General features: G+C 34.1%; 2 protein-coding genes and 1 pseudogene across 4 annotated transcripts in view; 2 read left to right on the top strand and 1 right to left on the bottom strand.

Moving 5' to 3' along the window:
- MED4 (mediator complex subunit 4) overlaps window positions 1-15,203 on the top strand; it is a 1,135,161-nt gene that overhangs the window by 865,334 nt on the left and 254,624 nt on the right. The window lies entirely within an intron of this gene.
- Window positions 1-15,203, bottom strand: part of RB1 (RB transcriptional corepressor 1) — a 175,546-nt gene that overhangs the window by 142,055 nt on the left and 18,288 nt on the right. The gene's annotated exons all lie outside the window — the stretch shown is intronic.
- On the top strand, window positions 9,192-10,841 carry LOC126940467 (PEST proteolytic signal-containing nuclear protein-like; annotated as a pseudogene).

Genomic DNA, 15,203 nt, shown 5'->3' with positions numbered 1-15,203 from the left:
TTGTGGGGTGGGGGAAGAGAGGAGGGGGGAGGGATAGCATTAGGAGATATACCTAATGTAAATAACGAGTTAATGAGTGCAGCACACCAACATGGCACATATATACATATGTAACAAACCTGCATGTTGTACACAATGTACCCTAGAACTCAAAGTATAATAATAAAAAAAAATTAAAGACTAGAGAGTTAAGACTTACTCAACACAACCAGTTAATTGTTACAGACCCAAAACCCATGTTTCCTACCACTTAATTTAGTAATCTTCCATTTAAAGGTATTTTCTTATTACATTTCTATATTGATATCCTTAACATTTTTGCTATCAAAATCCTTAATCTCATTGCCCTCATCAAGAGTTCTGTCCTCTTAACTAGGGGTCTTGATTTCCGTTTTGTTGGGAAGGCTGAAGATGCACATTATCTAAAAAACCTCATATTCTTCTTCATATCAAACCCTTTTTTTTTTTTTTTTTTTTTTTTTTTTTGAGATGGAGTTTCACTCTTGTTGCTCAGGCTACAGTGCAGTGGCACGATCTCGGCTCACTGCAACCTCTGCCTCCCAGGTTCAAGTGATTCTCCTGCCTCAGCCTCCTCAGTAGCTGGGATTACAGGCACGCCCCACCATGCCCAGATAATTTTGCGTTTTTAATAGAGATGGAGTTTCACCATGTTGGCCAGGCTGGTCTCACACTCCTGACCGCAGGTGATCCACCTGCCTCAGCCTCCCAAAGTGCTGGGATTACAGGCATGAGCCACCACACCTGGCCCCACATCAAATCATTTCTAATCATCATATATTCTAGTCTTTCTCAAAATATTTCTGCATCTTCATCTATAAATTCCTCTTCTCTTCTGACCTAGACAAATGGATATTCTCCTCCATTCTCAAATTACAACTCTAATACCACCCCTATTCCCTCCCATTTTAGATCACAATGCCTCTCATATCCTTCAAGACCTAGTGTATTAATTCCATTCTCTGTCTTTTATAACTTCTCTAACAGTTCTCTCCCTCAAAGTTTCCCTTTGGGTACAGGGAAGCTTACAATATCTGTCCCTCCATCCCTGGACCTTATCAAGCTACTGACTTCACTACACATATACTCCCTCTCACTATATACACACACCTCTCATTGTTCTCAGTATTCCCACACACACTCACCATACACACTATCAGAGTGCACACACACTGCACACACTGAACATATACCCCTCTTACTACACAAATACTATTTTACTGAGGCTATTCTCTAAGTCCTCAAAAATCTTGGCTTTCTAAAACAAATGGCCTTTTTGAGTTCATCCAGAAAGACCTCTATGCAGCATCTGACACTGCTGCCATTTTTCTCCTTCAATATACCTCCACACAACTTTTTTCATTAGCTTTTTTAAATGCCCTCACATCCTCATTCTCTTCTCTTTTCCTCTCACAACTTTTTCATGGGGTTTCTCAACCCCATGTGCTTTTTTCCCACCATTCTCTTTTTTCCTCAGCACTCTCATCCACTCCTATAGCCCTCATCATCTCCATATACAGATGGTTCTCATATCTCATTCTGCTTTCCAGCCTGATTCCTCTTTTAAGCTCCAGGTCTCCTTTTCCAACAACAATTTGCAACCTAAAATCTGTAACTGATGTGTTTTCTTGAAAATTCAGATGAAAATTATGAAAAGGACTCAGGATAGCACTTTAAAAATTGTTGAAACAGAAGAAAAGTAATTCTTACCTAGCCAAAACAATTCCCCCCCACCAAAAAAAGAACAAAAACTGGAGGGAAAAAAAATGGGCAAAGAACAAGCACTTTGCCAAGAAAAAAAGGTACTTTCGACAAACATATTTTGAAAATGGTAAACCTCAGAATAATGTCAATTGAAGGACATTTTGTTAAGGTACATAAAAATCCTTAAAATAGCTCAGTTTTTATAGCTAAGAATTTAACAAGTAAAAATAGAGTTAAGTCAAGATTTAGAGTAACAGAATTACATGCCTGCATTGGGGCATTCCATGTGCCCCATAAATGTGTACACTTGATATGTACCCACAAAAATTAAAAATTAAAAAAAGATTTAGTGTAATAGATGTTTGAAAAGTTATTTATAATAGCAAAAATAGTAAGAAGAACCTAAAAATCTTAATACAGAATGGTTAAACATATTGTGATAGTGCTATATCATAGAATAATATAAAACCCCAAAACAGTTTCAAGGAATATTAAGAGGATATGTAAAAATATCTAACATAGAATGTTAAGAAAAAAATAGCAGAATAAAAAGTTCTGGCTGGGCGCGGTGGCTCAAGCCTGTAATCCCAGCACTTTGGGAGGCCGAGACGGGCGGATCACAAGGTCAGGAGATCGAGACCATCCTGGCTAACACGGTGAAACCCCGTCTCTACTAAAAAATACAAAAAACTAGCCGGGCGAGGTGGCGGGCGCCTGTGGTCCCAGCTACTCCGGAGGCTGAGGCAGGAGAATGGCGTAAACCCGGGAGGCGGAGCTTGCAGTGAGCTGAGATCCGGCCACTGCACTCCAGCCTGGGCGACAGAGCCAGACTCAGTCTCAAAAAAAAAAAAAAAAAAAAAAAAAAAAAAAAAAAAAAAAAAAAAAAAGTTCTGCACGTATTTTGATTCCAATTTTGTGAAAAAACAAAAAAAAAGAGAAAATGAAAATATATATTAAAATGTTCATGATTATCTTCTATATGGTAGGATTCCTTATTAATCCTACATACATTTTCTAAATTATCTACAATTGTAAAATAGGAGAAAAGTCAATAAAAGTGCTACATTACATAAAGCAGGAGAGAAAAAAATTAGAAATACTCGAAAAAAATCTTTAAATTATCAAAATTTTAATCACATATATTACAGTTTAAATCAAAATCTACACTGAGTACTTGAAGAGATTACCTATTATACCGTCATTTAGTTGAGTTCATTTGAACCAATCTAATGATAACCCCTAATTAGTGACAACTTATACTTGCTTTTTTTTTTTTAACAATGCACGTACTTATAAAAGAGCTCCACCAAGTGGTGACATAAATCATCTTGGAACTATCAGAAAATTACTACTATGCATGCTATCATAACTAACACAAATTTAAGTTGCAGTTTCAAAAGTTAAAAATAATGTTCTATCTAGCTTGTACTTTGTGAAATACGAAAGATTAAAATAAGTCATAAGAAACATGTGCTTTTGTGCTCTATCTCAGGGTCAAAAGATACATCCTTACATATAGTTCATGAGACTGTAATAAGTCAGTAGCAGTAGGGTTACATTAAATGAAATATGAAGGTATTACAGAGAAATAGGGGGAAGAGCTGCCTTTATCTTTTACTACTAGATTTCCTACTTACCTAGGTGATACGTAGGAACAAAAGGAATAACATGCTAAGATGTCAGAAAATTTCACCTATATAATATGAGCTTACAGTAGTCTACTGTTAAGGACATTCTTGGATGTGCACAGAAGTAAAAGGCAAGAGTGGCAAAGCCAAGAAGAAGAAAGTAAAAACTGACCTTACCTGTACTCAATCACATTTTTGAAACAACATGTAGGAGTGAACACCATGTGAATCAGTCACCCAGTTATACAATGCCTTCGTGGGTAAGAAAGTTGATTCTATTCCCAGAAAAACATGTACCTGGCAAATTCAGATTTACCTGGCCATTTGCCCAAAAGTTGAGCACCTGGGACTCCCTCCTTTAAGAACTCTTACAGATCATGCAGTATATGGTCAGAAAAATAAAAATAAATTTGAAAAACTCCTATGGAACTCAGTTCATAAACCTATGTAAGCTCTTAACTGAACTGTGACTGACTTGCTTGCTTGCTCATTTGTCCCTATCTCAACTACTAATATGTAAGCATCCTGAAGGAAGAAAAATTGTATCTAATTCACTACTGTACCCCAAGAGCCTTGTAGTGTCCAGCACTAACACTAACATAGTTCTAAAAAGGAAAAAATAAAAATAATTTTTTTAAAAAGCTGTGGCAGTAGCTACAGAGTGACTTTTTCTCTCTTTTTTTTTTTTTTTTCTTTTTTTTCTCCAATATGCTCAGAGAAACAAGCAGAAACTGAACCACCAAAGTGTAAGTTAAGACTGTTAGTTCCACTATAGTTTCTTCAGCTCCCATTCACACATTGATAGCAAACTGGTAAGTACCAATAAGCGTAACACACACACACACACACAAAAAGAACGACATTACAGACCTCATTTTCTGAACAGATGATATATAACCTACCTAGAACTAAGTTTCTGGTCAAGTTCTCTGCTTAGATTATTGAGCTCAAAGTCCAAAAATTCTCCATCCAAGAAGGTATAACCATATAGGAAAGAAAACTGCCACCATACTCAAAGGGCTACTAATTGGCTTTTCTGCAAAATAGCTACAAAACTGATGTCTACTACTCTTGGAAACAAGGTTGAAAACCATTGAGTAAGGAGATTAATTCCTACAACTCAGATCCAATTACATGGATCAACAATATCAACTCCTTTTACCAAATATCACATGTGCTGTTTCAAAAAAGGAAATCACCAACAAACAAATGAGGTGACATTTTTTTCCAGCTTTATGGAGGTACAATTGACAAATGAAAAAGTTTATATTTAAGGTGTTCAATGTGATATTTTGATATATCTATACAATAAGAAGTGATTACATTGGTCATTCCATATCCATGGTTTCACTTTCCAGTTTCAGTTTCCCATGGTCAACCATGGTTTGAAAATAGATGAGCAGAGTACCTATTTTGAGAGAAACAGACTACTTTCACATAATTTTTATTACAGTATCTTGTCATAATTGTTCTATTTTCTTAGTTATTGTTACTAACCTCTTACTGTGGCTAATTTACAAATTAAACTTTAATACAGGTATATATGTTCAGGATAGGAAAAAACATAGTATATATAGGGTTCAGTACTATCTGTGGATTCAAGCATCTACTGAGGGTCTTGGAACATCCTCTGAGGATAAGGGGGGACTACTGTACTACAGTTAAGCTAATTAACATATCTATCACTTCGCATAGTCACCATTTTGTCTGTGTGTATGTGGTAAAGATACTTAAGATTTCTCTTAGTGAATTTCAAGAATACAAAACATTATTATTAACTATAATCAACCATGCTGTAAATTAAGTGTCCAGAACTACTACTTTTTTTTTTGTTTTTGAGACAGGGTCTCATGACAGGGTCTCATTCTGTCACCCAGACTGGATTGCTGTGGCACAATAATAGTCACTGCAGCCTCAACCTCCTGGGTGCTCAAGCACTCCTCCTACCTCAGAGTCCCAAATAGCTGGGACTACAAGTACATGTCACCACCTGCAATTTTTTTTTTTAATTTTTGGTAGAGATGGGGATCTCCCCATGTTGCCCAAGTTGGTCTCTAACTCTGGCCTCAAGCAATCCTCCTACCTTGGTCTCCAAACATGCTGGGATTATAGGTGTGAGCTGCCACATCTAACCCTTATTCATTTTATAACTGAAAGTTTGTACCCTTTGACAAACATCTCCACATTCTCCCCAGGCCCCCCACCCCTGCTAACCAACTTTTTACTGTTTGTATTTGACTTTTGAAAGATTCTACATGTAAATGAGATCATGCAGTATTTGTCTTTCTGTGTCTGACTAATACAACATAATGTCCTTTGGGTTCATCCATGTTGCAAATGGCAGGATTACCTACCTTTTTTAAGGCTAAATAAAATTCCATTATATATAACAGATAGTCCTTGACTTACAAAGGTTCAATTTGCAATTTTTCAACTTTACAATGGGTTTGTCATGATCTTAATGCAATTTTAACAAGATTTTTTGACATACAATGGGTTTATCAGTATATAACCCAATCATTAGTTTATCTATTCATCAAATGACAGACACTTAGGTTGTTTCCATATCTTTGCAACTGTGAATAATGCTGCAATGAACGTGGGAGTGTAGGTATCTCGTCAACATACTGACTTCATTTCCTGTGGATATATACCAAAAGGTAGGATTGCTGAATCATGTGGCAGTTTGAGTTTTAATTTTTTGAGGAGCTTCCATACTGTTTTCCATAAAAGATGTACCAATTTACATTACCACTAACACTGAACAATAGTTCGCTTTTCTCCACATCCTCTCTAACATCTGTTATCTTCCGACTTTTTGAATAATAGCTATGAGTCCTCAGAGTCCTGAGGTGGTGCAGGGTATCACATGGTGAGAGAATTGAGCATGCTAAGATATTAGCTCAGGATAAAGCCACTGATGCCACTCTCATGAAAACCAATGAATCCATGAATAGATTAATCCATTCATAAAGGCAGAGACCTCAGGACTCAATCACCTCTTAAAGTCCCCATCTTTAATACAACCATATTGGGAATTAAGTTTCAACATGAGTTTTAGAGGTGAAAAACATACAAACTGTAGCAGATGTCTTTTATTTCTTTTTCTTGCCTAATATTTCTGGCTAGATTTCCAGTACTATGTTGAATGCAAGTGGCAAAGTGAGTATCCTTGTCTTGATGCTGATCTTAGAGGAAAAGATTTTAGGTTTCCCCATTGAGTATAATGTTAGCTGTGGGCTTATCACATATAACCTTTATTGTGCTGAGGTACATTCCTCTTATACGTAACTTGTTGAGAGTTTTCATCATGAAAGAATGTTAAATTTTGTCAAATTCTTTTTCTGAATCTATTAAGATGATCAATAATTTGTCCTTCATTCTGAAGTGGTATATTATATTTATAGATTTGCATATGTTGAACCATCCTTGCATCCCAGAGATAAATCCCATTTCATCATGATGTATGATCCCTTTAATGTGCTGTTGCTAATATTTTGTTGATGATTTTTGCACATATGTTCATCAGGGATATTGACCTATAATTTTCTTTTCTTGTGATATCTTTGCCTGACTTTGGTATTAAGGCAATGCTAGCCTTGTTAAATGAGTTTGGAAGTGTTTCCTCCTATTCAAATTTTTGAAAAAGTTTGAGGATTGGTATTCTTCTTCAAATGTCTGGTAGAATTCACTAGTGAAGCCATCAGGTCCTGAAGCTTTTCTCTATTGGTAGATTTTGGATTACTGATTCAGTCTCCTTATTTGTTACTGATCATTCAGGTTTTCTATTTCTTCATAATTCAGTATTAGCTGGTAGTATGTGGCAAAAAATATGTCTCCTTTAGGCCATCCAATTTGTTAGTACATAATTTGTTCACAGTAGTCTCAAGATTCTTTGTATTTCTGTGGTATCAGTCATAATGTCTCCTCTTTCATTCCTGATTTTATTTATTTAAATCTTCTTTTTTTCTTATTCTAGCTAAAAGTTTATCGATTTTGTTTATCTTTTCAAAAAAACAACTCTTCATTTTCTTGCTCTTTTCTATGTTTTTCAACTCTTTCATTTATTTCTGCTGTGATCTTTCTTATCCCCTTCCTTCTATTAACTTTGGGCTTATTTATTATTTTTCTAGCTAGTTCCTAGAGATGTAAAGTTAGGTTACTTATCTGAAGTCCTACTGTTTCCTTCATGTTGGTGTTTATCACTACAAAATCTCCTGTTAGAACTGTTTTGCTGCATTCCACAAATCTTGATGTGCTGTTTCCATTTTCATTTGTATCATATATATATTTTTTTAATTTCCATTTTGATTTCTTATTTGACTACTGGTTGTTCAGGAACATGTTTAGTTTTCACATATTTGTGTATTTCCCAGTTTTCCTGTTATTTTTGCTTTCTAGTTTTACGCCATTGTGGTCAGAAAAGATGTTCGATATTATCTCAATCTTCTTAAATATATTAATACTTGTTTTATGGCCTAACATATGATTGATCCTGGAGAATGTTCCATGTATGCTCAAGTATAAAGGCATTCTTTCCATGGTAGTTGTCAAAATTGGTGTTTCTGAAGGACAGTGCTACTATTCCACCATCTTGCTGACATCAGCTGTCTAACCATTCTTATTCTACACCATGCTAAAAATTCTCTTAAACTGAAATTTCCATTTTGGGGAATATGTCCTGAGGAGGTACCAAGACAATAGAGGAAAGAAAGGGTCTTTCCAAAAGAGCAATGAGTTGGCATTGGAATAAGAGAATTCCAAGTTGAAAGAGAACTGAAAGAGATCATTAACCATTAAGTCTCGTGGTCTGGGAGTTTCTAGGGTTCCAAGTCATATAACGATAATCTGGCAAGTTTTCCAATACTTTTAAAAACCTATATGTTTACTTTCAACAAAGCTACAATAACTAAAATAGCAAATACTTTACCTTCGCTAAAATTCAGCGCAGTATAGTAACACAATTTACATGATGCTGATAAAAAGCACTAGTTGGTAGCTTTGTATATCTTGAATAAAACTAGGGAAAATAATTACTTAATAAACAAAGTTTGGTAGACAGTTTCCAAAACACAGATTCAATGTGGGCAAAAACTGATAATGGGTACCTGATGATTTTCAAGTACACTGTAATTCTGAATCAATCTGTCTTTAAAAATAGTTTTTAGAATTTGAGAATGCAATATCAAGATGCATATAAACGAGGTAAATTAAAAAAGGAACATAAATAGGAAAGTTTATTTTATATTCTTTGTTTGATAAAATAATTTACTCCAAAACTCTGCTAAATATCTAGGTCTCATAAACTCGATTAAATGTTTATAGTTGAATACATAAGAGACAGAAATAACTACCAGTCTGAACATCAATAATTATGACTATCAGGCCTTTAAAATTATAATGTACAAAAATAAGGAAAATTATAATGTAAATAAATAAGGAAAAAATACTTCACTGACATTATAGCCATCTATTTCAAGACTACATCTGTTAGATCTATATTATATTTGTACAGAATGTAGAGATATTTAAAGCACAGGAAAACAATTAGTTTTATTAAATTGAGACTTAAGATATCCTAACTCACCTGGAGCCTATAATAATCTCCACAACGATTTGAATCCTATGAGAGAGGTGTTACAGCAGTGTTTGATGTATCCTTCTTGTATCTACTTCTGACAGAAAGGACAAGAGTTAGGGCTTGACTCTTAACTGTTGGGAGCTGGGGGTGGGGAAAGTTAAAAGAAATACCTTGTAGCTATTTTCTATATCTAATTATTTATATCCCAACTTGTATTAGAAAGATTTCTAAAATCTTAAAAAAACAAGGCAGCGGGGAAAATGGCTGACTAGAAGGCGGGAGAGGAGAAGCCCGAAAAGTCGCAACGAGCTGGAGCTGCCGGAGTAGTGGAGAGGAAAATTCCAGTCGCAGCGCTGAGAAGCGATCAGCTGAAGAAGAAGCTGCAGACCTCCAACAAAGCCTGCAAAGATCTCCAACTTTGGATTTGCCATAGGTAGTCAGACGACAAAGAAAACATCACCCATATCCATCAAACTTGGATCAAGTAACCCTAAAGAAACTATTCCAACTCTTGCTCCAAAAACTCTTTCGGTAGCAGCAGCTTTTAATGAAGATGAAGAGAGTGAACCAGAGGAAAGGCCTCCAGAAGCAAAGATGAGGATGAAGAATATTGGAAAGGATACATCAACATCAGCTGGACTAAACTCCTTCAATAAAGGAAAGCATGGGTTTTCTGATAACCAGAAGCTATGGGAGCGAAATATAAAATCTCATCTTGGAAATGTCCATGACCAAGACAATTAAATGATGTTTTGAAATTGGGGTGTGGGGTAGGTATAAAGTTAAAAGCAACAGTTTCCTTTTTTTAAGAATGGTGTAAGACTATCTTTGGAGCCCCTTTTTTTTTCTTTTTCATCTTTTTGAAAGATTGAGTGGTATACTAATAAATGAGAGTTTGAAATTAGAGGTAATTTATGTTTAATATACAGATTTCAAGCCATTTGCTAATTTGGTAGTTTTGTGTAATTAGTTTCCCAAGTTTACAGGTAATAAAGAAATCAGAAATGGTACCTTTTTAAGAATTGCCTATTTTTTTAGACACAACTATTAGCACATTAAGAGGGAAGCAAAAATTTATTGTCCATTTAAAGCTGCAAGCAGTTACTCTCTTAACTCCCTTATTACCTAAACTTGTCTGGCTCCCAGGAACAGCCTTATAGAGAGAGGGAGTATTGTATTGGGAGGAAGATGTTACTGAACTATTCACTGAAAGTAAATTTAGATAAAATTAAAATACAGCTTTTTTCTTTATGGGTATTTGTTTTCTTTCAAGTCATCACAAACTAGGTATTGCATTGCTATCAGTGGATACAGACGCTTAGCTCTTAAAATAATTTTTTATATGTAAACTGTTGAATATTTGAAATAGCCCACTTCATCTTAATGGGTCTTATGTATCTTCATTAGTCTTCAAAGAAAAATCATTTGCTACCAACGTAAATCAGTATTTTGAATGTGCTTCTCTTGTTTTTTGTTTATTAGCTAGGTCCTGTAAGCATTTCCACCAGAACTTGAGGCAAATCATAAGAAAGCTGTTTCTTTTAAAATACAAACCACCACCAAAACTTTAAATGTACACATTGCTTAAGTATTTGGTTGCTTTTCTTTTTTAAAAGGTATAAACACCAAAAAAAAAAAAAAAAAAAAAAAAAAAATTAACATTGTATGAAGATGGAAAACAAGAAGATTCACTTTCTGTAACTTTGTCTAAGGATTTAAATTACTAACTTGTGAAATGCAATTTGAATTGAACTTAACTACTGGCTTTCTTACTAGTAAAATTATATGGTTTATTTTAAATGTATATATATTGACCTCTCAAAAAGCACATTTTAGATACTGAAATAGAAGGAAAGAAAATGCATCTTCCAACATTTTTTGGAATCTCACCACACATACTTTGTTAATTTGCGGGGGTTTTTTTTCATATTTTTGTATTGTATATGAACTTTTTTTCTAATGTGACAAACACATCTTTAAAAGCACAGCCACAGACCAAAAAAAAAAAACAAAAAAAACATACAGTATAAAAATTTCCTTGAAAACTCCTACTACAACATTGTATTTGAAGGCAGCTTCAGACTGTTTTATTGGTGGTAACTGCTCGCTGAGCTCTTTTAGTCGATAATAACTCAGAGAAGCAGCCTGTGTATATTCCTAACACTTTGTTCACTAGTATTTAAGTTTAGAATAAGCCCCAGGTAAAACAATGGAAATGTATATAGAACTCTTAGTTCTTATATGATTTAATTATATCAAGATACATGAATTTAACTCACTTTAATGTAGGCAAACTATCCATTTTTGTCCATTTTCCTGTTTGTTAAAATAACATACCTCTTCTCATATTCTTTTCTTGACCCAAATGAAATATCAACCTAAGGTCAAGCTAGGAGAGAGAAACGACTGAGATGAATGTCTTTACGAAAATGCCAATAAATATGTCAAACTCAAAAACAAACAAACAAAAGACCAAAAAATCCAAAATAAGTGGGTAAAGAAAGTCAGCAATTTTTTTTTTTAATCCATTGAGATACGGAGGGAAAAAAAAGAAATTGGGCATTTTTATGGAAGACAGTTTTGGATACTGTTTGCTAAATGCCTACTAAGCACCAAACACTATTCTAACTACTAGAAATATATATCAGTGAACAAAACAAAATTCCTGCTTCCTGGAGCAGAGGGAAAAAGATAGTAACCAGAAAGCAGTATAAATAGGTAAACCATATACTGTGCCAGAAAAAGAATAGAGTGCAATGGATAGAGAAGTTCAGGGAGAAGTAGGAGCAGGTTACATTATTAAGCAGAGTGGTCACCACAGGCCTCTTTGGTAAGGTGAGATTTGAGCAGAGACTATTGTATGAGCAAAGACTTCATTCTACGAGCAAATTTAAAATTTTTAAATGTGAATACCTTCTGACCTAGCAGTTCTACTTCTAGGAATCTACACTATAAAAGTACTCTCATTTGTGCATGAAAATGCATATATAAGGATAATTCACCACAACGGTTTGTAGTATCACACATTCAAAAACAAACTAAATGTCTCTCAACAATGAAATTCATAAATAAATTATGATATACCCAAAAATAAAAAATATATCCACTAAAAGGATTAAGCTAAATACAGAGGGAGATGTGCTCTTCAAGATATATTGCCAAATGAAAAAAGCAAGATATAGAATAATGCAAAACTAGAAACTTTTACTAGTTGCCTCTGAAGAGAAGTGGGTGACTTAGGGATAGGAATAAGAGACTTTTTACTGTTTATACTTTTCTTTCTTTTGAATCTTGAACCATGTGAATCCAATGCCTATTCCAAAATTACTGACGATGACTTGTTAAAAGGTGTAGATAAGTAAGACTTCAATTGGGTAAAATTAAAATCCTTGTGTATATGCTAGAGGAAGGAAAAACTGGAGGGACAAAGTAAGCAAAAACTATCAGTGGTCATTTCTATGGCTATAACTAGGAATAGAAAGAGAGAAATGTTTTTCAGGGACATGGATGGACCTGGAGGCCATTATCCTTAGCAAACTAACGCAGGAACAGAAAACCAAATGCTGCATGTTCTCACTTATAAGTAGGAGTTAGATAATGAGAACACATGGACACACAGAGGAGAACAACACACACTGGGACCTATCAGAGGGGGGAGGGTGGGAGAGGACACGGATTAGGACAAACAACTAGTAGGTATTAGACTTCATTCCTGGGCAATGAAATAATCTGTACAACAAACCTCCATGATATAAGTTTACCTATGTAACAAAACTGCACATGTACCCCTGAACTTAAAAGTTAAAAAAAAAAAAAAAATCCCATGCAATGAGATACTACTCAGTAATGAGAATAAATAAATTGTTGATGCATATGCCAACATGAATGAAGTTCCAAATAATTATGTTAAAATAGGAAAAAAAAAAAAAAAAGTTCAACCTCTTGTGACAATGTAAATTAGTAGAGCCACGATAGAAGAATAGTATGGAGGTTCATCAAAAAAATAAGAATAAAACTACCATATGATATAGCAATCCACTACTGGGTATATAAACCAACAGAAATAAAATCAGCATATCAAAGAGATATCTGCATTCCCATGTTGAATGCAGCATTTTTCCCAACAGCCAAGACATGGAATTAACCTGAATGCCCATTAATGGATGCATGGATAAAGAAAATGTGGTACATATAAACAACAGAATGTTATTCAGCCATAAAATAGAATGAAATGCTGTCATTTGGAACCAGAGAACATCATGTTAAGTGAAATAAGCCAGGCACAGAAGGACAAATACCACAGGTTCTCACTTATATGCAAGAGCTTAAAAAAAAATTGAACTCATGGAGACAGAGTAGAATGATGATTACCAGAAGCTGTGAAGGGTAGTGGGGATGGGAGGATAAAAGAGGAGCTGGTTAATGGGTACAAAAAGACAGTTATATAGAAGGAACAAGATCTAGTGCTCTATGGAAACACTATATAGTCACCATACAGTGACTATAGTTAACAATAATTTATTGTACATTTCAAAATAACTAAAAGATTAGAATTGGAATGCTCCTAACACAAATAAATGATAAAAGCTTAAAGTGATGGATACTCCAACTACCATGATTTGATCATTACACATTATACGCTTGTATCAAAATATCACATATACCCCGTAAATATGTACACCTATTATGCCTCCATAATAATTAAATATAAAAAATTGTAAAGTAAAAAAAGAGAGCAACAGAGACCCACTCTTTATTACTATAAAGTGTGATTTATGTTAAAACAAGTCTATTTATTTACTTATTATTGTGAAAGTAAAATATAGAAAGGTAAAAAAAAATGACAAGAAAAATGTTAGTATCCCCCAAAATGCATGCTATCATGAAAGCTGGCAGTTAAAACAGTAACAAACAATTATAAGATTCATAGTATATATAAGGTTAAATTAAATTAATTAGTTAGCTTCTCAAAAAAAGCTTAATGGGTCTTGAACCAAAGATTTCTTCCATGGTTCCTCATGAAGAAGAAAACGCACTGCAGTAAATAATATTGGCCAAGAGTGAAAACTTTTATGAAGTCAAAGCCTTTAAGAACAAGCAATTCTAAAAATAGGCAGTACAATTATATATAAGATATATCTGGCTATTTCATGATGAAAGTTCATGATGATGAACTTTAATAGAGTTATCCAATACACACATTAAGTATAAACATTAGATAGTGAAAAAATAGGGAAAAATTCTTTGATTAAAATATTTTAGAGAATAGAGAAATTGAGAAAAATCAATAAAACCAGAAAAAAACTTTAAATCACCAACATTGAGAAACTTTTAGTTAGACTAACCAAGACAAAAGAGAGAAGGCTAAAATCAGGAATGAAATAAAAAAATTACTACCAACCTTACAGAAATAAAAAGGATTATAATGGCAATGCCATGAACAATAATTTGCCAATGAACTAGATAACTTAGATGAGGTAGACAAATTCCTAGAAAAATAAACTAAAACAACCGATTCAAAAAGAAACTGACAAACTGAATAAACCTGTAACAAGTAAAATGACTGAATTAGTAATTTCGAAACTTTCCACAGAGAAAAGTCCAGGCCCAGATGGCATCACTGATGAATTCTACCAAATACTTAAAGAAGAATTAATATCTATTCTTCACAAACTGCCCCATCAAAACAGAAGAGGAGGGAACACTTCCCAGTCCATTCTGTGAAAGGCCAGTATTATCTTGATACTAAAATCAGACAAAGACATCACAAGGAAAAAAACTAAAGACCAAAATTTCTTATAAATACACATATAGAAATCCTCAAAAAAAAATGAGCAAACCAAATCTAGCAACATATCAAAAGGATTATACATTGTGACCAAGTGGGACTTATTCCACAGATGCAATGTTGGTTTAACACCTGAAAATCAACTAATATACTACACCATTTCAATAAAGAACAAAAACTACATTATTATATCAATAGAAGCAGAAAAATCATTTGGCAAAATCCAACACCCTTTCATAACAAAACACTCAACACCCTATAAATAAAAAATTCTTCAGCTGATGAAAGGCATCTACAAAAACCCCACAGCTAACATCTACTTAATGGTGAAAAACTGGATGGTCTCCCACTAAGATCCAGGAAAAGACGACCATGTCCTTCTCATCATTCTATTCAACATTCTATTGGAGATTTTAGACAAAGCAATTAGGCAAGAAAAAGAAATAAAAGGTATCCAGATTTTAAAAAAAGAAGTAAAACTATC

This window comes from Macaca thibetana, chromosome 17 (genome assembly GCF_024542745.1).
Source record: "Macaca thibetana thibetana isolate TM-01 chromosome 17, ASM2454274v1, whole genome shotgun sequence".
NCBI lineage: Eukaryota > Metazoa > Chordata > Mammalia > Primates > Cercopithecidae > Macaca > Macaca thibetana.
This window is presented reverse-complemented; position numbering and strand designations above follow the sequence as displayed.